This window comes from Chrysemys picta, chromosome 3 (genome assembly GCF_011386835.1).
Source record: "Chrysemys picta bellii isolate R12L10 chromosome 3, ASM1138683v2, whole genome shotgun sequence".
NCBI classification, from domain to species: Eukaryota; Metazoa; Chordata; order Testudines; family Emydidae; genus Chrysemys; species Chrysemys picta.
The window spans coordinates 152,940,019-152,959,924 of NC_088793.1; positions in this window are offsets into that span (position 1 = coordinate 152,940,019).

A 19,906-nucleotide genomic window follows, 5' to 3' on the forward strand; every position below is an offset into this window, starting at 1 on the left:
CCAGCCGCTTCCCTCTCACAGGGGCTCAGGTTTCCAAAGCATGCGGGAAGCCCGGTGCTTGATTGTGTCCAAGCATCTGCGGCATGTAGGTGTGTTCTGTGGCTGGCTAGAGAGTTCAGCGCAGCAGTACTGCAAGGGCTTGGGAGACCCAGCACAACTGCAACTGACTGTGTGGTTGTGTGGGGTCGGGGGTAGCTGTGAGAAAGGACAAGGGGTTTTTATGCAAGCAAGCTCCAGGTTCAAGGGAAACTTGCACTTTTAAGAAACGAGAGTTCAGCCAGAGCCCAGAGTGTGAAGCTGAGCAAGTGGCTTTCTAAAGAAAAGCTTAAGGGAACTTCCACGGCCAGTTTCACTACAGAAAATGACCCCGAAAAACCTGCAGCTGACGAGAGGGAATCAGGCTACTTTGCAACTTGATAGATGCTACAAAAATGCCACGGGCCGAGCTAACAGCCATGTTTGTTTGCTATATGGATACACATTTCTCCTGCGCATTATTACCACTAGTATTTTATTATTTGTACTGCAGCAGTGCCTAGCAGCCCCAACAATGGACCAGACCCCAACATGCTAGGCGCTGTACAAACACAAAGGTGGACCCAGCTTCAGGGCCTATCAGTTGCACAGGGTGAACAGGCTGAATTAAGATCAAAACCTTCTACACCCTGGAATCTTTGTTCTAAAGTCAAACCACCCCTTCTGCTTAGGTATCAAGGGCCCAGTCTTGCAATCACTTCCAGCCATGGTGTGTACTGCTATGTTTAGCCTCAGAGAAATCAACAGGATTGATACGGTAGGAAGCACTACCCCTACAAAAAAGTGTTTATAGAATCAGCCCTTAGACAGAAAGTTCCCTGGGACAGGAAACACACTTGGCTTTGAGCAGTTTTCCAATGATGCACCAGGAGCTATACTTATTGCTAATAAATAATCCAATATTGTTATCATTATTTATTATTTGTGTCACGATAGCATCCTTTCTTATGCACCACTGGATTCTGCCAAACCCTAGAAGAGAAGAACTGAACAATTACAAGGCAGGCTGGTCTTTGTCACGTCCCCCCATGGTGCCAGGACATTTGGCATTGTGAAATGTTGATGTTTCATCATGGTTCAGCTAGAAAACGTGGCAGGCAGCTTAGTGCCTGGCATGGAAGAAAGACAAAGAATGCATGGAATGTTTCCCAAGGCCCATGTCTTGTAAAAGAAGCGAGGTGCGTGCCCATTCACGAAATCGATTGTTCACAAATAATTTATCCAACAATTGATAGGGGGAAGTTACTAGCAATTTATTTGACAAATATGATTCGACAATCCAAAGAGCTGAACGGCTGAAGGAAAGGCTATTTGTGAATAGATTATTCAACAATTGATGGAGGAAGTGAAATTGTTGAATAAACTATTCACAAATATTATTCAGCAAACTGCAAGAGCTAGTGAGACGTCTCTGATTGTCAAGAACCAGGGGTTGAGTTCGCTCAGCTGAACCTGGGGCTACCCAGTTCAGATTTCAGGCAGGTTAATGAGCCCAGCTGGGCTGCAACAAAATTGCCCGATTGGCCGGCCTGCCTGAATGGCTGAAGGGAGCCAGTAGTTATGCATTTACGCTCAGCAGCAGGGTCCTGGCTGCTCAGTGCTTCTGCGTGCAGCTGTGATTGCTCCGTCCTGTGCCTTTTACCCAGCCCTGCTTCTGCCCTATTCCAGTCCTGCTCCAGTCTGCCCCAGGGCTGCTCCCTTGCCTAGCCTGTGACTCCAGCTCTGATCCCTGGCTCCAGTTATTGGCTTCTGACTCCAATGCTGACCGTTTGCTCTGGTTATTGACTTCTGGCTCTGACCTTTGGCTTGATTCCTGGCTCCAGCTTTGGTCTATGGCTCTAAGCACTAGGCTGGGCCTAGGTCAGACTGCCCATGTCCCAGTCCTGTCAATAATACTGAAAGCAGGGCAATGGAAGTCAGGACAGCTGGGGTGAAATCCTGGCTCCATTGAAATCAATGGGAGTCTTGCCATTGACTTCAATGGGGCCAAGACATCACCCTTGGCTTCTATTCCTGTCTCTGCCATAGACTTGGGGGTATGATTCAAAACCCACTGAAGTCAGTGGAAAGTCTCCCATTGGCTATGTTACCTTGGGTAAACCACTAAGGGCCAGATTTAGAGCGGTCTTTAGGTGCCTAAAGATGCAGATGGAATTTTCCAAAATGCCTGAGCAGGTTAGGTGCTTAACTCTCATGGGCGCTTTTGAAAATCCCACTAGGAGCCTATCAGCATATTTAGGGGCCTAAATGCCTTTGTAAATCTGGCCCTTAACCTCTCTGTGCCTTGGTTTTCTATATGTCAAATGAGTTTAATAATACCTGAGAAGAGGCTCGGAAAGCTTAATTCATTTATGCCCATAAAGTGCTTTGAAACCATGAAGTAGCTGGTCCAACCAATGCAAACTGTATTCCAGGCCTGTGTTTCTCTACCTGCTTATTCCTTTAGCCAGAATAAAGTAGAACATTGCCTCCCTTTAGTACCTTGTGGGTTCTGCAGTAACGACTTTAAAAATAGGTATTGGCACAGAATTAACAAAAATCACAAGTGTCCCAATGAACCAAGCATTAGACAAGGCTGCTCGGTTTGGTTAAGTCAGAGGGAAATGAAAAGTTCCTGCAGTTTTTAGAGCATCTCTTCTCTTTGAATAAATACAGTGACTGTGTAAAACATTCTCGGCTCCACGAAGCTGGAAACGCTTTTGTTGTGGCCAAGTGCAGGAGCCACTCTCTGGGCCATGAGATGATACCATGAGGGTTTGGTCTAATTCATTGGAAGGGGGGGGGATTTCATATTGGTGAGTGAGGCAATTCAGAAAATCGATTCAGCCTTCCTTTCAAAGATCCCCAATCCCTTTACAAATGTGAATGAATCTAGCTCCGTGACCCACACAGATATTATTGTCTTTCTTTTCCAGCTGGGGAAACAGAAGCACAGAAACATGAAGCGACTAGCCTGGGGACACACAGTAAGTAGAGCTGGGACCAGATCCCAGGTCTCCTGCTTCCTATCTGCACATCCATCCTTCCTCTTCTCTAATTGCTTATTTGATTATCCTAAAACAGGCAAAGCCAAGATGCAATTTTAAACCACTTCTTCACTGTTTGCATCTGTAAAGTTCAGCCAGTTAGCAGGGCTTTCTCGTCTCCATAGAGCAAGCCCAGAGCAGTTTCCCTGATGACGAGGTGTGGCTTGGAAGTTCTTCATTGAGCTCTGGATCCAAAACCTATTAGAACCTATGAAAAGACGCCCAATGACTTCAATGGGCTTTGGATCAGGCTAGAAGTTTGATGATTCATCCTTGCCTATTTTCATTTCATTTGGAAAGTTTAGTTTAATACACTGAAAACATTTCTCCCACAGCAGTTCCTCCAGGAGCCTCCTTACTACTCAGTTCACCAGTTTAGCTCAGGCCAAGTCTACACAACCTAACTTATACTGGCATACAGCCACCACAGTTATTAAATCGCTTGTGTGTGCACACACTCGGCTGCTTGTGTCATCAGTGTGCGTCCTCACCAGGAGTGCTTGTATCAATTGTATTGTCAGTGTGGGGCTTTGTGGAATGGCTCCTGAAAGCCAGTAACAGGCAACATAAGTAGCACAGTATCTACACTGACACTGCATCAATCTAATTACATTGACTGTGACATTACACCACTCAGGGAGGTGGTATCACTAAATCGGCATAAAGACGTATTTACATTAGTGGGAGCCAAATTTAAGCAAAGATACTTCCACAGCTAGGTTGATGCAAGGCAACTTACGTTGACCTAACCCTACAGTGTAGACCAGGCCTCGGAGATCCCTCTCTGAAGCTGATGTATTGAGATCTAATCCCTTGGGATAGCAGTCCTTAGAAAACAAGCCTTCTAACCTCATACAGGCCCGAGAGATGGTAAATAGGTCGGTGGAAGGATTATCCTGTTGACCTAGTGGTGTCTACATTGAGGTTTAGGTTGGCTCAATTATATCACACAAGGCGTGAAATTTTTCACAGCCCTGAGCAATGTAGTTAAACCAAACTAACTTTGTAGTGTAGACCAGCCCTTAGCCCTTGTCTTCGCCAATCTAGTTACAACTGTGCAAATTACTCAGTTGTAGATGGGGCCCTGGTTCATGTTTTCCTGCATTAACATTCACATTTATCAGATGTCCTTCTAAGGCTACGTCTGCACTTAAAACACAACAGCGGTGCAGCTGCTGTAGCACTTCAGTATAGACCTTTCCTACAATGATGGGAGGGGTTCTCTCATCATTGTTGGTACTTCACTTCCCCAGGAGGCGGTAGATAGGTCAAATTCTTCCATCGACCAAGCACTGTCTACACCGGATGTTAGGTCGGCTCAACTACATCTCTCAGGGGTGTGTATTTTTCACATCCTTGCGAGATGTAGCTATGCTGATGTGACTTTTCAATGTAGACCAGCCCTAAATCTTGTCTCAAGACAAGTCCTACTTGGGGACCAGAGCGTGTGTGTGTGGCGGGGGGGGGGAGAGGAATCCCATATGCTCTGTATCTTTAAGGATCCATGTAGCATAAAAAAATAACCTATGGTTGTGTCAGCAATAGGTCCCGCCCCCAAACTGAGGTTTGAAAATGGTTTAATTTCTGAGGGGGATGGGACAAACCCATCATCAGTATTGTTCCATTCAGCATAAGTGAGGCTGTGGGTCACCTTTTCCAGTAGGAGGTGCAGAGGCGTGGTGGTGTGGGGGGCAATGGAAACCTCCCTGCCCACAAAAGAAAGAAAGAAACAAATACACGTTTTGGCTCAGGAAACTTTTCTGGGGTCTGTTCCGTTTGAGATTTAAACATTGAATCAAGTTTAGAGGCAATCCTTATTTTTTCCACACTGATTCACCCATCCCTCCCTAATTCCTGCCAATCAATTAGTGAGTCACAGGATCCTCTCTGGAACCAAGACCCCTTTACTGTTATTTAGGAAGCAAAGACAGGTGACTGGCTGCTGCAGTCAGCTAATCCATTTATTCTATTAACCTAAAATTGCAACAGGATTATGAGGATTACACATGACTCCCAGCTGGGATTTGCATTGCTGATTGCTACTCCTTTCCTGAGTGAAATTTGAGTCTGTGAAATGGTCTTCATTTATTTAATTTCTTTTTTATTATTTGACCTTTACATTTCAGCAGCTCGTTGAATGAGGAAACAAGGGAAAAATTGGTAACTAATATGTTTGCTTGAAAAGACTACAAGATTAATTGCTCCTGGCTGAATCCGCCTGGAAGCATGGCTTCCCCTCAGTGGTTTGCCCTGCTTCTAATCTTCAGGCTTTATTAAAAAGTTGCAATTAAATGGTATGAGCCCAGGGCTGGAACCAGGAACTCCTGATTTCTAATCCTGCCTCTGACACTCATGCCATCTATGGCCTTGGGCACATCACTCCATCTCTCTACCTCAATTCCCCCTGTGTACAAGATGGGGCTCACACTCCTGCCTGTCTCACAGGAGTGTCATGTGGGATATTGTAAAGCATTTTAAGACTTTCAGATCACACCCTGGATATTTTCAGGACTGAGGCGACCATATGATGGAAGGATAATATCACCATGTCGCAACTCAACAGCACTACACTGGTGGACAAAGCTGAATGACAAGTGGCATGCGTAGCACATCTGAGAGCTCTCAGGGCAAATGTAATGGTGCACGTGGGGCAGAAAAACCACAGCAGCATTACCACTGATTTATGAAACAGAAGTTTGTGGCCAAGTCTGAAAGTCACCTGAGCCCTGGTGTTCAGGAGCGGCAGCTCTAAAGCTCACTCTGCCATATCCTCTGCAGTGCATACATAGCCCAGACTAGTGGCGTCTGAAAGAAAGAGTGAAACTGACACATAAAGGCATCAGAAGAGCCAATTTACAGTAGTTAAGAATTGTAGTGTATCTGGTACAGAACAGGCTAGGGACTTCCCACCATGCCCTTCTGCCCTTCAGAGCTGTCTCTGTCCAGGCTGATGCTGCTGTTTATTTTCACTGATAGCTGGACACCCCCAATCAATAGACCAGAAAGTTTCTAATTGATCATCAAGTTTGTTGCACTCTGTGCTGCAGCTCCCGAGCATTTCCGTGCAGTGTCCACGGCTTGTGAATTATCGGGAGCTTTGAGGATTGTGTGGTGAGAAAATCAGGGCAGGAATCTGCTTCATAGACGTTTCAGGGGAACATGCTGCAATGGGGATCATTTAAGTTTTCCAAGAAGAATCTGACTGATCAAAAGCTCAGCCCTACCAATGATGTCGAATTATAGGAGATTTAGTGAGGAGATGGAAACGCTCTGCAGAGAACCAAGAGTGGCCAGAGGGAGAACTTTTAACCATTTCCTATAATAAGTCTGTTTTGACACCATCCATGCGATAGACCATGGGCTTTACAAGCACTTATGGAATCCACTCTGGTAACAGTCTGTGTCCAGATGAAGGGCCAGCTCTGTTGTCCAGGGGCCATACTAGATGATCAGGTGAGTACCAGTTGCCACTTCCTGGATGGAATACAGTGCTGTGCCCTGAGTAAAGCAGCTTAAAGAATATGGCAAATCTTTTCTCACAGAACGCTGTTGTTTTTTAAAGGTTGTTCCTTTCAAAAATGTCCATTGAAATTTTCCATTTTTTTGGATGAAAAATTGAAAACTAGAAATTTTGGTATAGAATTTTAAAAAAAGATTTTTCTAGAAACTTGCTATAAAAATACTTATCATTTCTCCCTTCTCCCCTTTCCTTCCTTTTCACTTTTCCTCCTATTTGCCACTAGAAAAAGGACAGGAGATCAAGAAACAGGGGGGGAGGTGAAGGGAGAGAGAACCCAAACCCTGAAATAAACCCCCAAATTTCATAAGTGAAATTTTTCATTCAGAAAAAAGGCCACTTTTTTGTTAGAAAAAAAAATCTCGAATGTACAGTTCTGACCAGCTGTGGGTCCTGATCTTTGTTACTAACCTGCCCAGCCACTTAGTAACTCAACGGTTACAGAAAATAGTTTTGCCATGGGGAGCTAAGTACTTCCATTAAGAACCGCTGCGTATAATGTCCTCAAAGGGGAGTCAAGCAACACATTCTAGTGCCAGACGAAAGGGCTAACCATGAGACTGCCTGCAGGCCAGATTGGTTGACATCAAGAGGTTCTTTTTCAATTATGATGATAACATTCTGTGAAACATATCAATTTTAAAATATAAGGAGCAGGTCCTAGAGTTATGTACAATAGAGGATTCTCTATCAGTAGCAGCTGCTACATCACGTGTATATGGCAATTCCTTCCTTAGCTGGTGACTGCTAGTTGGTGAAGGGATCAGGTGAATATGTAGCCATTCTACTAACCCGGAGACGGATTCTATGACAAAGCAATCATTGGTGTTTGCAGTTTGTCAGTGTAACTGGCGCTAACATTCCTATATGCTTCCTGACAAGCTGTTGTTTTTACTTCCATCCATGTAGCTTGTATTTTGGTTATTCGTTTAGGAAGAATCTTATAGATCCATGACAGTTCATTTGCCTAGAGAGGGCATGAATATCGTTTCAGCTGTAGAGTTATATTTTTCAGTGCTATCTTTAAAGGGCAAGGCTTGGAAGCTATGACAGTTGTATGTAGTGGAAGTAATTTAGCCTTCGAGGGGTGGAATTCTTTTTTTAAGCTCTTCATGTAATCTTCGTTATTGCTAAAGAGATCACTACCCAGGAGCAACTGGGTCCAAACTGATGCTGAACTATAAATAACTAGAGAACCTGGGGCCATTCTTTATAGAGCCAGAGTGGTTGCCAGACACAGTTGACTTCAGATGCTTGTCTAAGTGTGAATGCCTTTGCCTGCATTTCACCCGATATGTATCATAGAATGACAGGGCCGCCCAGAGGATTTAGGGGACCTGGGGCAAAGCGGGGGAGCTGTGGCGCTTGTACTCACCTGGTGGCGGTCCTGGTCTTCAACGGCATTTCGGCAGTAGGGGACCCTTCAGTCGCTCCGGGTCTTCGGCAGCACTGAAGGACCCGCCGCCGAAATGCCGCCCAAGACCCGGACTGCCGCCGGGCCAGGGCTCGTGGGGCCCCTCCGGGGCCCGGGGCCTGGGACAAATTGCCCCACTTGCCCCCCCTCTGGGCAGTCCTGGATTTAGAGCGGCATTTCTCAAAGGCGGCCACCGCGACCACCAGGGGTTTTTCTTGCTGCCACAGCCCCCTGGACTGTGGGGGGGAGGGGTGCAAAGCAGCAGCCCCTCCCCCGACCTGTTGCTCCTAGATGCACCACCTTGGTGTGGCTGCTGGCGCCACTAGCAGGGATCAGGCCCTGCCCCACTCTGGAGACTTCTGGGGCTGGAGGAGCAGGTAGCCAGTGAGTTCCCCACCTTCCCAGGGGCATGGAGCTCAAGCTTTGGGCTTCAGGCCAGGGGTAGCAGGGCAGCAGACTTTGCCCGCGGGGCTTTGGGCTCCAGCTGCATCGCCAGGTCCCGTCCCCTGGCCGTGGGGCATCAGGCTCCGGCCCCCTATCCAGGGCTTGTCCCAGGTTTGCCGGGACTGAGTAAGCCTGCTGTGAAAAGTGCTATTTGTATGTTTGTTAATATTAATTTTCACAACAGACTTACTAGCTAGCAATAAGTAAATGGACGTGTATCTGGGCATATTTCTTTGTTTTTCCTAAAGCTAAGTAAGTATTTTAGGAAAGAGTGTGAGAGAGGCCACCAGCAAGAGTTGGTGTCCGTACTCTGAGACCATCAAATAATTTGTCCTGAGAACTTCTGATTTAGAGTGTTCCACTAAAGGGGCCGAACATAACAACACTGGCTCCCAGAGATCCCAGCCAAACCCGGGACCCCATTCAAGGGTGCAGCTACAATTTGTATAGTGGGGGTGCTGAGAGCCATTGAACCAAACTGTACATCCTGAAACCACATCAAGCTGGGGGTGCGGTAGCATCCCTAGTTCCACCACTTATAACTCCATTGTGCTAGATGCCGTACAAACACATAGTAAGGGACAATACCTGCCTTGGTATATAATGTAAATAAACAATGTAAATAGACAAGATAGGGAAAGGGTGGGAGGGGAAACAGAGAAGTGATTTGCCTAACGTCACACAGCAGGTCAGTAGCAGAGCCAGGGATAGCACCTAGGCCTCCAGAGTCTCAGTTTAACACCAAATCCACTAACCATACTTACTCTCTAATGAGCACTTCTACTTCACTCCTCGGAGTGACGTGTACAGGGTGATATCGAGATATCAGATGTTGGAGTCTTGTCACTAAGAAGGGAAGCTGAAAGTTGGTGCCTGTGGGGCTGTTCACTGGGTGTGGTATCTAGGCAAGAGTGCTGATTGCCTAGTGGAAAGGATAATAGCTGATTCAAGTCTCTTCAACCACACAACAGTGAGAGTCCTGAGTGGTGAACATCATTTTTCTACTAAATGAATAATCTTATCCCAACACTGTGGTTCGAAAGTAAAGTTCAAAGCGTAGATACAATCTTGCATTACAACTTACGCTGAGATAGTTTTCTTGGAAGAAAAAAATAGGTCATTAGAATATAGGGCAGGGAGGGGCTAGGGCTGACCTGTGATCTGGAAGGTTGGCTGGGTTCTGAGAGTCATCCAAGGGATTTAGGTAGGTTTGAGTACTCCACTACTAGATCAGCAACATACAGCAAAGCATGATGGGGTATATTACTGGTATACCTGGGAGGAGGGGCTTTGTTGTATTAGCATAGCTTGGGCCTGTGTTGCTAGAGGGAAAAGAACAAGGGAAAGTGGAAGGCTTCTCTGGTGCCTCTGTGCAGGTGAATTTTGGGGGAAAGATTGTGAGTCATATTGGTTACGCTTTGTGGGTAGTCGGGAAGGATTTGGATTCCTCTAATGATGTAGGGGAAAGGCCTGTTGTTTTGCCGGGCTGGGAATATTTTCAGCCAGGTTAAAATACAGGCCATTTAATACAGAGGCCAAGATGCTTTGTGGATCCAAAAAACACTAGCCACGTCCCCAGACTAGTGGTCCCAAACTCTAGCTTACACTGTGTGATCAGTGAACACTATAACAGACCACATACGCTATCCCTGCACCCTTCTTTTGAGTCGAGCTCTGCATTGCTCCACAAGACATTATGTAATCCCGTCCCTCACTTCCAAGGGTGTGACAGGGGAAGGACAGATGGGCAACGCTTATGCAATAGAAAGAGGAAAGATGATCTTTGGCAGGGACTATGCAAAGGTCATATTGTACTCAGCGTGCGTCATCAGGGCTTTCAAATGCTCACATGTTTCTAGGTAAAGTGGGACAACAGTGACTCTGCGGAAGAGAAAAACTAGTTTAGGGAACCAACCCGAGGCAGACTCTTATGCAAGAGTCTGCAGCTTCCAACAGATTGTTACATTTGCACTCGCTTCACCTCTTTGTCCCGAACACTTGCTCCTTCAAATTTGTTTTTAAATATTGCTCTCTGTAACCAGCTGAAGATGGGCTAAGCAGCCAGAAATAAAGGGAACACTGCGCTGCTTTGGTTTGTTTTTCTGTTATCCTGTCAGGTGTAAAAGGCCACCTGGTTTCAGAGTCAGAAATGCATAGAGAAAGGAGCGATGATGCATTAAATACTTGCAGTGAAGTACACCTGGAGGCATATCACCCTGGGGTTCTCAGGGCGAGCAGCCATCAAGCCACAGGACACTATGTATTTAGTCTCCCCCAGCTCTTCGCCCTCTGCAGAGCCCATCAATATTCATTCTCCAAATCTCCAGCAAACCCATATGATTATTAGACAAGGCAGATAGACTGCAGTCAGCTAGACAGGGGAAAATCGCCCTATCTAAAGAGTGCACCAAGATGTAGGAGGGAAGGATTGCAGGTGTATTATGGCAGTCCCATTTCCCAAAACTGTAAACGAAATAATATGTTTTTGTAACAATTCCTGACATGAAAGCAGTACTGCAGAACAGCCACTAAGAAATATCTTTGCACCCCTTCTCAGTAGAATAAAGGTGAGACTTTAGTCACAAACAGACTGTCTTTCTCTCAGGTTCTCTAGCTTCCACAATATGTTCTCTGTTTATCTGGGCTTGGGTAGTTCCAGCTGCCAATTTTTGTCTTCCTTAAGCTAGAGGGACCAGATCTAAGGCTGAAAGGACAGTTCAATCTCCATTCTCATTGTAGAGCTTGCTAACTGTGCTATGGTCGCTTGCCCACTGGGAAGTAAGACACCAACTCATTTTACAGTAGTCTCCCAATACCAATCAGCCACCAGATGGCAGCATCATCTAGTCACCATCAACCGGGTTATAGGTCAGACCTGAACTGGTAATCTAGAGCAGTGGTTCTCAACCCAGGGTCCGGGGTAGGCTGACCAGATAGCAAGTGTGAAAAATTGGGACGGGGGTGGGGGGTAATAGGTGCCTATATAAGGAAAAGCCCCAAATATCGGGACTGTCCCTATAAAATCGGGACATCTGGTCACCCTAGTCCAGGGTACCTGAGGGGCTGCGAGCAGGTTTCAGGGGGTCTGCCAAGTAGGGTCGGTGTGAGACTCGCTAGGGTCCAGGGCAGAAAGCCAAAGCCCCATTGCATGGGGCTGAAGCCCAGGGCCCCAAGCCCCACCACCCAGGGCTGAAGCTGAAGCCTGAGCAACGTAGCTTCATGGGGGCCCCTGTGGCATGGGGCCCTGGGCAATAGCCCTGCTTGCTACCCACTAACGCTGACCCTGGCTTTTTTATGCAGAAAACCGGTTGTTGTGGCACAGGTGGAGTTTTTATAGCATATTGGGGTGGGCCTCAGCAAGAAAAAGGTTGAGAACCCCTGATCTGGAGGAGGAAGAAAATCTCTATGAGCCAAAGCTAACTCCTTGAGCCAGCCCATCCCCACACTCCCTAGTCACTACCTCCACCAGCCCTGAGATAATAGATTTTAATAGTATCATTGTCCACTGGTTGGTCTTGTGTTGCACTCTTTCTTCTCCGTGATACTAAAGATGCTACTTCTGAATCCCTTTGTTCTCGTCTGAAACCTCTTAGGTCTTGGTTTTAAACTGCATTAAGTAAATGTTGCCTCTTGTATGATTGCCACAGGGCTCTGAGCAATGTGTATTACAAGCCTGTGATGACAAATGATAACTTCTTAGGAAGGAATCAAAAACCCCACAAGCTGGACATTCTTGAATCCTTTGAGAGCCAGATATCTTGTTCCACCTGTGATCAAAAAGCACCTTGCATTTGCTACCGGCACTCTGCCTAGGAAATAACAGATCTTTGGCTTTCTTTTTCTTCTGTTTTCTGACTGGCATTAATACTTTGGTATGTATTTTTCCATTTTTATAGTGCCTCTCACAGACAGACTCCAGGTGCTCCAAAAAATAATATTGAAAAACACAAAAATAATCCAAACCTACGTAGATGAAAACAAACAGTAACAACAATACACCACCTCCTGTCCAAAACAAACACCTAAAACATGACTTAGAGAAGACCTGCATAAGCGATTATGCCTTACAATATGTCTATTTAATATAATGTCTCTGTGGGTGCGATCATGCCTCCTTCCACTGGCTGGTCCCTGCAACTATAACAGCCTCTACTTACAGTGAAAGAGTCACTTCTTTAGCATGGGAAGGGCTTGTGTTTTGGGGGCTGAAGGTCTCAGGTTTTCTCCCTGCTAACGACTGTGGTGTCTACACATATGCAGCTACAATTCATTATACCTACACGGCCAACAAACCTGTGTTCTGTTGGACCAAAGAGGGGAGGATGTTGCAGCAGTGAGGGTCTTGCTGAGAACAACCTGCTGCCACTCACAGGTTGTATAGATCTACAGACTGTTGTCTTAGTCATTCACCACTTATGTCCCCCACAAGCCTTATTTTGAAGACTTAAGTGGTGCATAGGTCTTGAGCTGGCCCACTGCACAGGGGTGTATTTCAACTACAGAAAGGACCCAAAACATGAAACCCCTTCCAAGGCAGAACTGGTAGTTTGAATGGATCACTACCTGAGTGTTGTATCACTGATACTGTATGTATGCCATCTTTTTGTCATGAAAACTCATAACAAGTGGAACAGCAACAGCCTAGGAATTGGCACAAGCCCTGCTACAGGGACTCCAATTTGTATAGCAGGAACTATAATCACAATGAGACATGCCCAGGCCATCGGGCATCCCAGGGGATTTCAGTCACCTGTTTACAAAGTGTTGCAGCTGTTTCACTACTGTGACATTTCAGGAGGCGGGGGCAGTGTGAAAGGATGTTGTTCCTTGTGCTCTTTACTGGGCCATCAGAATTGGGAAACGGGTGTTTAAAAATTGCGCAAGGAAACTGGCAACAGCTGCCTTTGTTTTTCCCCCTTAAATCTGAGTGACTTCCTTGTTAGTGAGAGGTAACAGACCCAGAGACCGACATTCCATACTTGAGAAACAGAGAACCAGGCAAAGCATAGGCAGTGCAAATGTAAGGCTGCCCCAGCCTGACCCACCAGTGTGCCCCACGCCTGATTTGGAGGGATCCACTCTAGGGCTGAGAGGGGAAAGTTTCCCAAGTCCATTCAGTCATTGGCTTTGCTGTTGATGCTGTCAGCAAGAGATCAAAGATCTTTTTTGTGATGTGAACATCTTTAAGAACTAGATTGAGAATGATCACCAGCTCCTTTCAAACAGGCCATTGAACAGCCAGTAGCTGAAAATGACTTTTGGTTACTATCAACCTGACTCAAATTGATCTAGCTATTTAGAGGGCTCTCTCTACCATTAGCTTTGCCTGTCCAGGCCTGCTTTAATAATAGTTATAGTGAGTTCATTCTCACCTTTTTCTCCCAGCCTGGCCGTGCTGGGATACTGGATACAGATTCATAGATTCATAGATTCTGGGACTGGAAGGGACCTCGAGAGGTCATCGAGTCCAGTCCCCTGCCTGCATGGCAGGACCAAATACTGTCTAGACCATCCCTGATAGACATTTCTCTAACCTACTCTTAAATATCTCCAGAGATGGAGATTCCACAACCTCCCTAGGCAATTTATTCCAGTGTTTAACCACCCTGACAGTTAGGAACTTTTTCCTAATGTCCAACCTAGACCTCCCTTGCTGCAGTTTAAACCCATTGCTTAAACTGCAGCAAGGGAGGTCTAGGTTGGACATTAGGAAAAAGTTCCTAAAAGAAAAAGGTCCCTTCCAGTCCTAGAATCTATGAATCTATGAATCTGTATCCAGTATCCCAGCACGGCCAGGCTGGGAGAAGAAGGTGAGAATGAACTCACTATAACTATTATTAAAGCAGGCCTGGACAGGAAAGCTAATGATATGCAGAAAGAATTCCAAAACCCAGTTAGCATCTGGATCAGTGATTTGTACAATGGTGTCTGTGCGTGCTGAGAAGGATCCTGCGAAGTTGTAACAAGCACAGAGAGGGGAGAACGTAGGGGACCTGCCGGAGATGATATTACGTATCACCTGAGCTGTGAGCACTTGGCTGGGTTAGTTGTTTGCTTGTTTTTGTGGGAAACCGCATAGGATTGGTGGAGCTTTTGCAAGGATTTAGGACACTGATCTTTTGTTTCCAATATTTATTTAGCAAGATATTGTAACTGAGTCACTCATGTATAAAATATAGTGCCAAACCAATATTTACAATGCTCTGCAGATATCTTTAGCCTGCCGACCCTCTCCCTATTGCTTTTTCCAAATGATGATTCACCGCAACCGTCATGTGCAGGTGAAGCATTGCCTCTGCCAATACAGCAGGTGAGTCCCTTGCCTTCTTAGATTGAGCCAGGAATCTAGCCACACTCTCTTGGCAAAGAATGAAGATCCAATCACTTCCTGAAAGCAAAATGGGGAGAAACACAAAAGGCAAAGATCAGTTAGATCACAACAAGACAATTCATTGTGTCTCTAGTTAACAAAAAAAGTTGTTTGATTCTGAATAACACTGATTTGTTGGGCGCTGGCAGCTTCTCCTCTGTAGCCAAGAGTGACTTTTCTTTTAAAGTAGGCCCAGAATTATCTGGGCTGGTGCTACAGTTCATCATGCTTGTTTTCTCTAGGCAACATCGAAGGAGAACTTTGTATTTGCATAGCACATTTCCAAGGATCTCACAGTGCTGTACTACTAGTTCTTATATAGCACTTAATACAACAATTTATTGGATGCTGAGGTCTGTCTGTGCAGTCAGCTGCAAGATCAAGGACTAAGCATCACAGCACACCAGCAAAATAAATATTATCACCCCTGTTTTATAGGTGGGGAGAGAAACTGAGGCAGAGAGCCATTAAGTGACTTGTCCAAGCTCACACAGTGAATCAGTGTCAGAGCTGGGAACAGAACCCAAGTTCCTGACTCCCTCACTTTTGCTCTAGCCAATAGAGCACACTTCCTCTCTCTCAGGTTACTGGTGACAGCTGCCATCCTAGATATGTTATGCTCTCACCACCTTGCCATATAGGAAAGTTTTCAACCCCATGTTTTTCACTGATGCCTGTAGAAAGCTGTCTAAAGAAGAGGCTATAAGAGAGGAAGGTGAGCAATGTTGAATTCTAGTCTAGTCCATATTTATCTATACAGTATTTATATGGCCCTCGTTGTTGCAAAGCAGAAAATATGTCATTGGAACAATTTTTTTTGCCAGCAGACAGGATTTTTAAAAGACCCAGTAAAAACTCTGTTTGATGGTATCTTTGTACAAATATTTAATTCCCAATTTAATTTAAAAACTGTCTTTTATGTTGCTTTTGTGCCTGGCTGTTAAATTGGGAAGCTGGCAAACTGATCCCTTTTCAGCTGTGTTATTTTGACCTAGGCAGCAAAGGGGATCAAAGATGAGAAATCCAACAATAGTAGCATTTTATCATACTGAATATTCCCTCTCTCTCACTCTGCTATTCACAGGCAAACTATGATGTGACTAATGGATTTGTATTTCTGAAGTACTAAGAGTACAGATCAGAACATTTGTAGCATTAAAAAAGCAGAATTTGGTATCACTGAATTGAAACAAGGAACGTGTCAACCGAAATCAAGAGTGCCCCCATAGCAGTGCTTTCCCAGAGAGGATGTCATGTTACTCCAGTCTTTTTACTGTCAGCCATTTGTTTTCATGCCACATAATATCACATTAACTGGATGTTATTATGCATTCCGACTTAGTCTTGTTAGCTTGCTTTCAGCGTGTCAAGCTGACATATTTTTGTTGCACAGTTAATTGCTGAATACTCAAGGACTTTAATTCCTACATTAACAGTTTATCTGACTAGCAGAGAAAATAAGTGCTGGATCCACTGTCAATTCTTTAAAGTGTAATATCCTCCTGACTTACAGTTTATTACCCAGGAGGGTAGGAGAACTTGAAATGTCCCTTGTTATTTATTTTAAAACTTTGCTATTGCACAAAGCACCATTGCATCTGAGCACCTCCCAAGTATTAATGGATGTAGCTTCATAACATCTCCGTAACACAAGCATCTATTAGTGTCTCTGTTCTACAGAGAAGGAAACTGAGGCACCCAGAGGCTCGGGGATGCGCCTAAGGTGACATAAGTCTGAAGCAGAGTAAGGAAAAGAACTCAGGTCTCCTGATTTGTGATCCACTGTCTTAAGCACAGGATCATCCTTCCTCTCGTGCTCATGCATAGGAATTGCTATTGTGTGTGTTCCAACCTGACCAGGTGCCCCTCTGTGTAGACATTGTGAGTCTGTTGCGAGTGGACCCAGTCGTTAAGTCCCATGTGCTCCTAAGCCAACTGAGTCTGGGTAGAGCCTAGTTACCGTTTCTAGTTCTGAAATTCCAGGACATACTCACAGGCTCAAATCTTTATTCTGATGCTCTTCTTTGGGACATGATGGCATCCAGTCACCCTGTGCCCCAAAACCAGTGCCTCAGACCTCCCAACCCCCCTAGTTGCTTACACATGCTCCCACAGAGTTCTACCTAGATATGAGCCCTTTGGCTTCTCGTTTAACCCCCTCAGGGACAATGGGGCAGGAAAGCAAGGAATATAGGCTTAGCAAAGGAATTTCTTAATCACAGCCACTTTACTCTTTAAATGCACTAGAGCATTACAGACCTTGCGAAATAATAAAAGTCCGGAGGTGCACCCTCAGATAGTCAGATACCACCCATTCTGTGAGTCTTGGCAGTATTTCAGGCTAGGCAGAGTCTCTCCGGCCTTCCATCTCTCTCCAGCCTCTTCTTGCATGTGGCGATGGATGACCCCCACTTTTCAGAGAAGAGAAACCTCTTCTTAAATACAGTCTCTCTCCCTTTGGCCATGTGGCCAGCAGGCCGAGAAGCAGCAGAACCACTGGCCATGCTGGCACCCCAATGTAGAAAATCCATTTGAGCCAGACATATCCCACTCTGTGACAGCGTGTACCTGTTAGAGTTCTTTTGTTTGACATTACTGTTCATAGGTGTATTACTGTTCTTATTTGTATTGCTGCAGGGCCAAGGGGCCTCAAACAGGGATCTGGGCTCCCCCGTGCTAGATGCTGTACAAACATATGATTCTGACAGTCTGTCCTGATAGCTCACAATCTCGATCTATAGCAATGTGCAACAAGTAGATGAAAGAGATGAACAAAGAATATGCAAAGGACAAGGCAAAATCCAAACATGTTTGTTTTGTATAACATGCAGTACTCTGAGCTTGCCACCTGCCCAACTACAGGCAAATTCAGCCCTGGTGTAATCATGCACAACTTCCATTGACTTCAGCTGGAATTGTATCTGCTTATGGCAAGGCTGAATTTAGTCCTGTATCTTCCATTAGAATTCTAGCAATTGAATGGGGTGCCCAAGCTATAAGAAGAAATTCTTTTAGTCAGATATATAAAATTGCAAGGTGATGGGGTTTGCAAGGCTTGGAGCCACAGACCTAGTCATGGGCAATCAGCACCTGCTCCTGTGAAGTACTGAGCACTGAGGGGGTTGAGTGAGCTCAGCACCTCACAGGAAACAACAGGTTTATTCAGTCAGCTGATAGGAGTCCCTGTTACTGGGATATACTGATATTGCAAAGCTAGGGTTTTAGAGGATGCAGGTAACAAAAGCACCTTTACACTGCACCTTAAATGGAGCTGAGGTTATTAAAGGCATCTCAAATCACCTTAACCCTGACCTTGATGTCTTTACAGGCCAGAGAGAAGAGCAATTTCCACACATAATTCACTTCTTAATTTATTGACCAACAGCCAGCGACGGTGCCTTTTATTTATACATTTTAAAATAACAAGAAGTGCCTATCTGAACTCCCTAGGCCACTCTGAAAAATACTCAAGAAAGAGCAATCCTATAACATATCAGAATACTAAACAACCAGGCAGTATACAAAGCATTGACAATTATGATGATGGGGTAACCCACTGAGTGTTACGTGTCCCCTTGTATGCCTGATCAACAGAGGAAATGGGCCTGTTACAATTCTCAGTTCTTTAGCTCCAGGCGTAGGGACTTGGGCCCAGGCCCCCAGTTCAATCCCTTGTGTCAGCCACAATGGCAGCTGTTATGTAAGTTAGGAGTTTGTCTTGGATTCAAACTGCTGTGGGCTTCTTTTGCCCAGAGGATGCATGTAGCATGCACTGGCCAGTGTCTTGATAAGGGAGTTTGTTCCACATATCTGAGTCCCGACTCCCACAGCAGTTTGAATTAGGACTGAATCCCCGTTTATGTGGGGACTGACACTGGAGGCCTCCAGAGTTGAAAGCATGAGTCTGTATAGCTTGAGCTAAGGAGCTAGGTTCTGTAACAGCCCCATATCCCTGTGGATAAAGGACACGATACACCCGCTGACCAGTGGGTTACAATGCCTGAGATCACTGTGAATCAGATCACACAGGCTCCCAGACTGCCATCTCGCAAGAACAGCTGTTAGTCACTAGAGACCTGAGATACATTCAGCCTAGCAGCCTAGTGCCACTTCTCTGTTGTTAGTCCCGAGTCATAACGTTCCTCAATTATACAGAAATGTTCATATGTTTTCATATCCGTGCTTGTATTTATTGTGCAAGTCATTAAACAAAACTGAAGTGCAATAATTAATCTCCCCTTTGGGTCTGTTGTGTCTTCAACTGGCAGCGAATGTAGTGCGCTCAGCCTATGGAACTCTTCAGAACCAGCCATTCTGAGTACCTCCATCTCATTTCAAATATCATCTGAAAGTATTCCACATCTCCCTTGCCTATGCCTGTTAATTTGACTCTGAAGCTACTACTGAGTTATTTATGATCTAGACTGGGATCTTCAAAGGGGCCTAAAGGGCTCTAGCACCCAACTCCCATTGAATTGCAATTAATGCCCTTTGGCTCTTTTGAAAATCCCAATTTAACTCTGCATAGCATTTTGGGTAAGGCTTGTATAATACAGCATAATGTACTATACTGTACTTCTTTTTGGACACGAGAGATTTGTTAGATCAGTCAAAAGGGTCTATGATTAAAGCAGTATTACTAAACACAAGCATTGAAAAATGATGAGTTAGGCCTCAAAAATCACAAGATCAACTTAACCATTGTGAGATTAAAACAAAACAAAAACTCTGGGTTCTTTTTATTTATTTTTTGAGGTTTAGGGGGAGGGTGTCACATTTTAAAGCTTTTCACCACTACCATGAGAACCAGAAGTTGCTTCTATTTTTTTAAATGAAAGCTGAGCTTCTCATGTAATCACAGGACTCCAGTAGCTGCAGCTTGTAGAAAAGCACCAAGTATTGCAAGGTTTGGCAGCCCTGTATAGGAATCAACAGCAATTTGTGAATGGTGGCTGAAGCAAGTATGAGTAAGCATAGGGGACAGAACACATGGACTATCCCAGCTCAGCAGGTGTGGCAGTCCCAGGTCTTATTTCAGTGATGGGCTAGATCAGGGGTGGGGAACCTTTTTTCTGTCACGGACCATTGACCCACAGAAA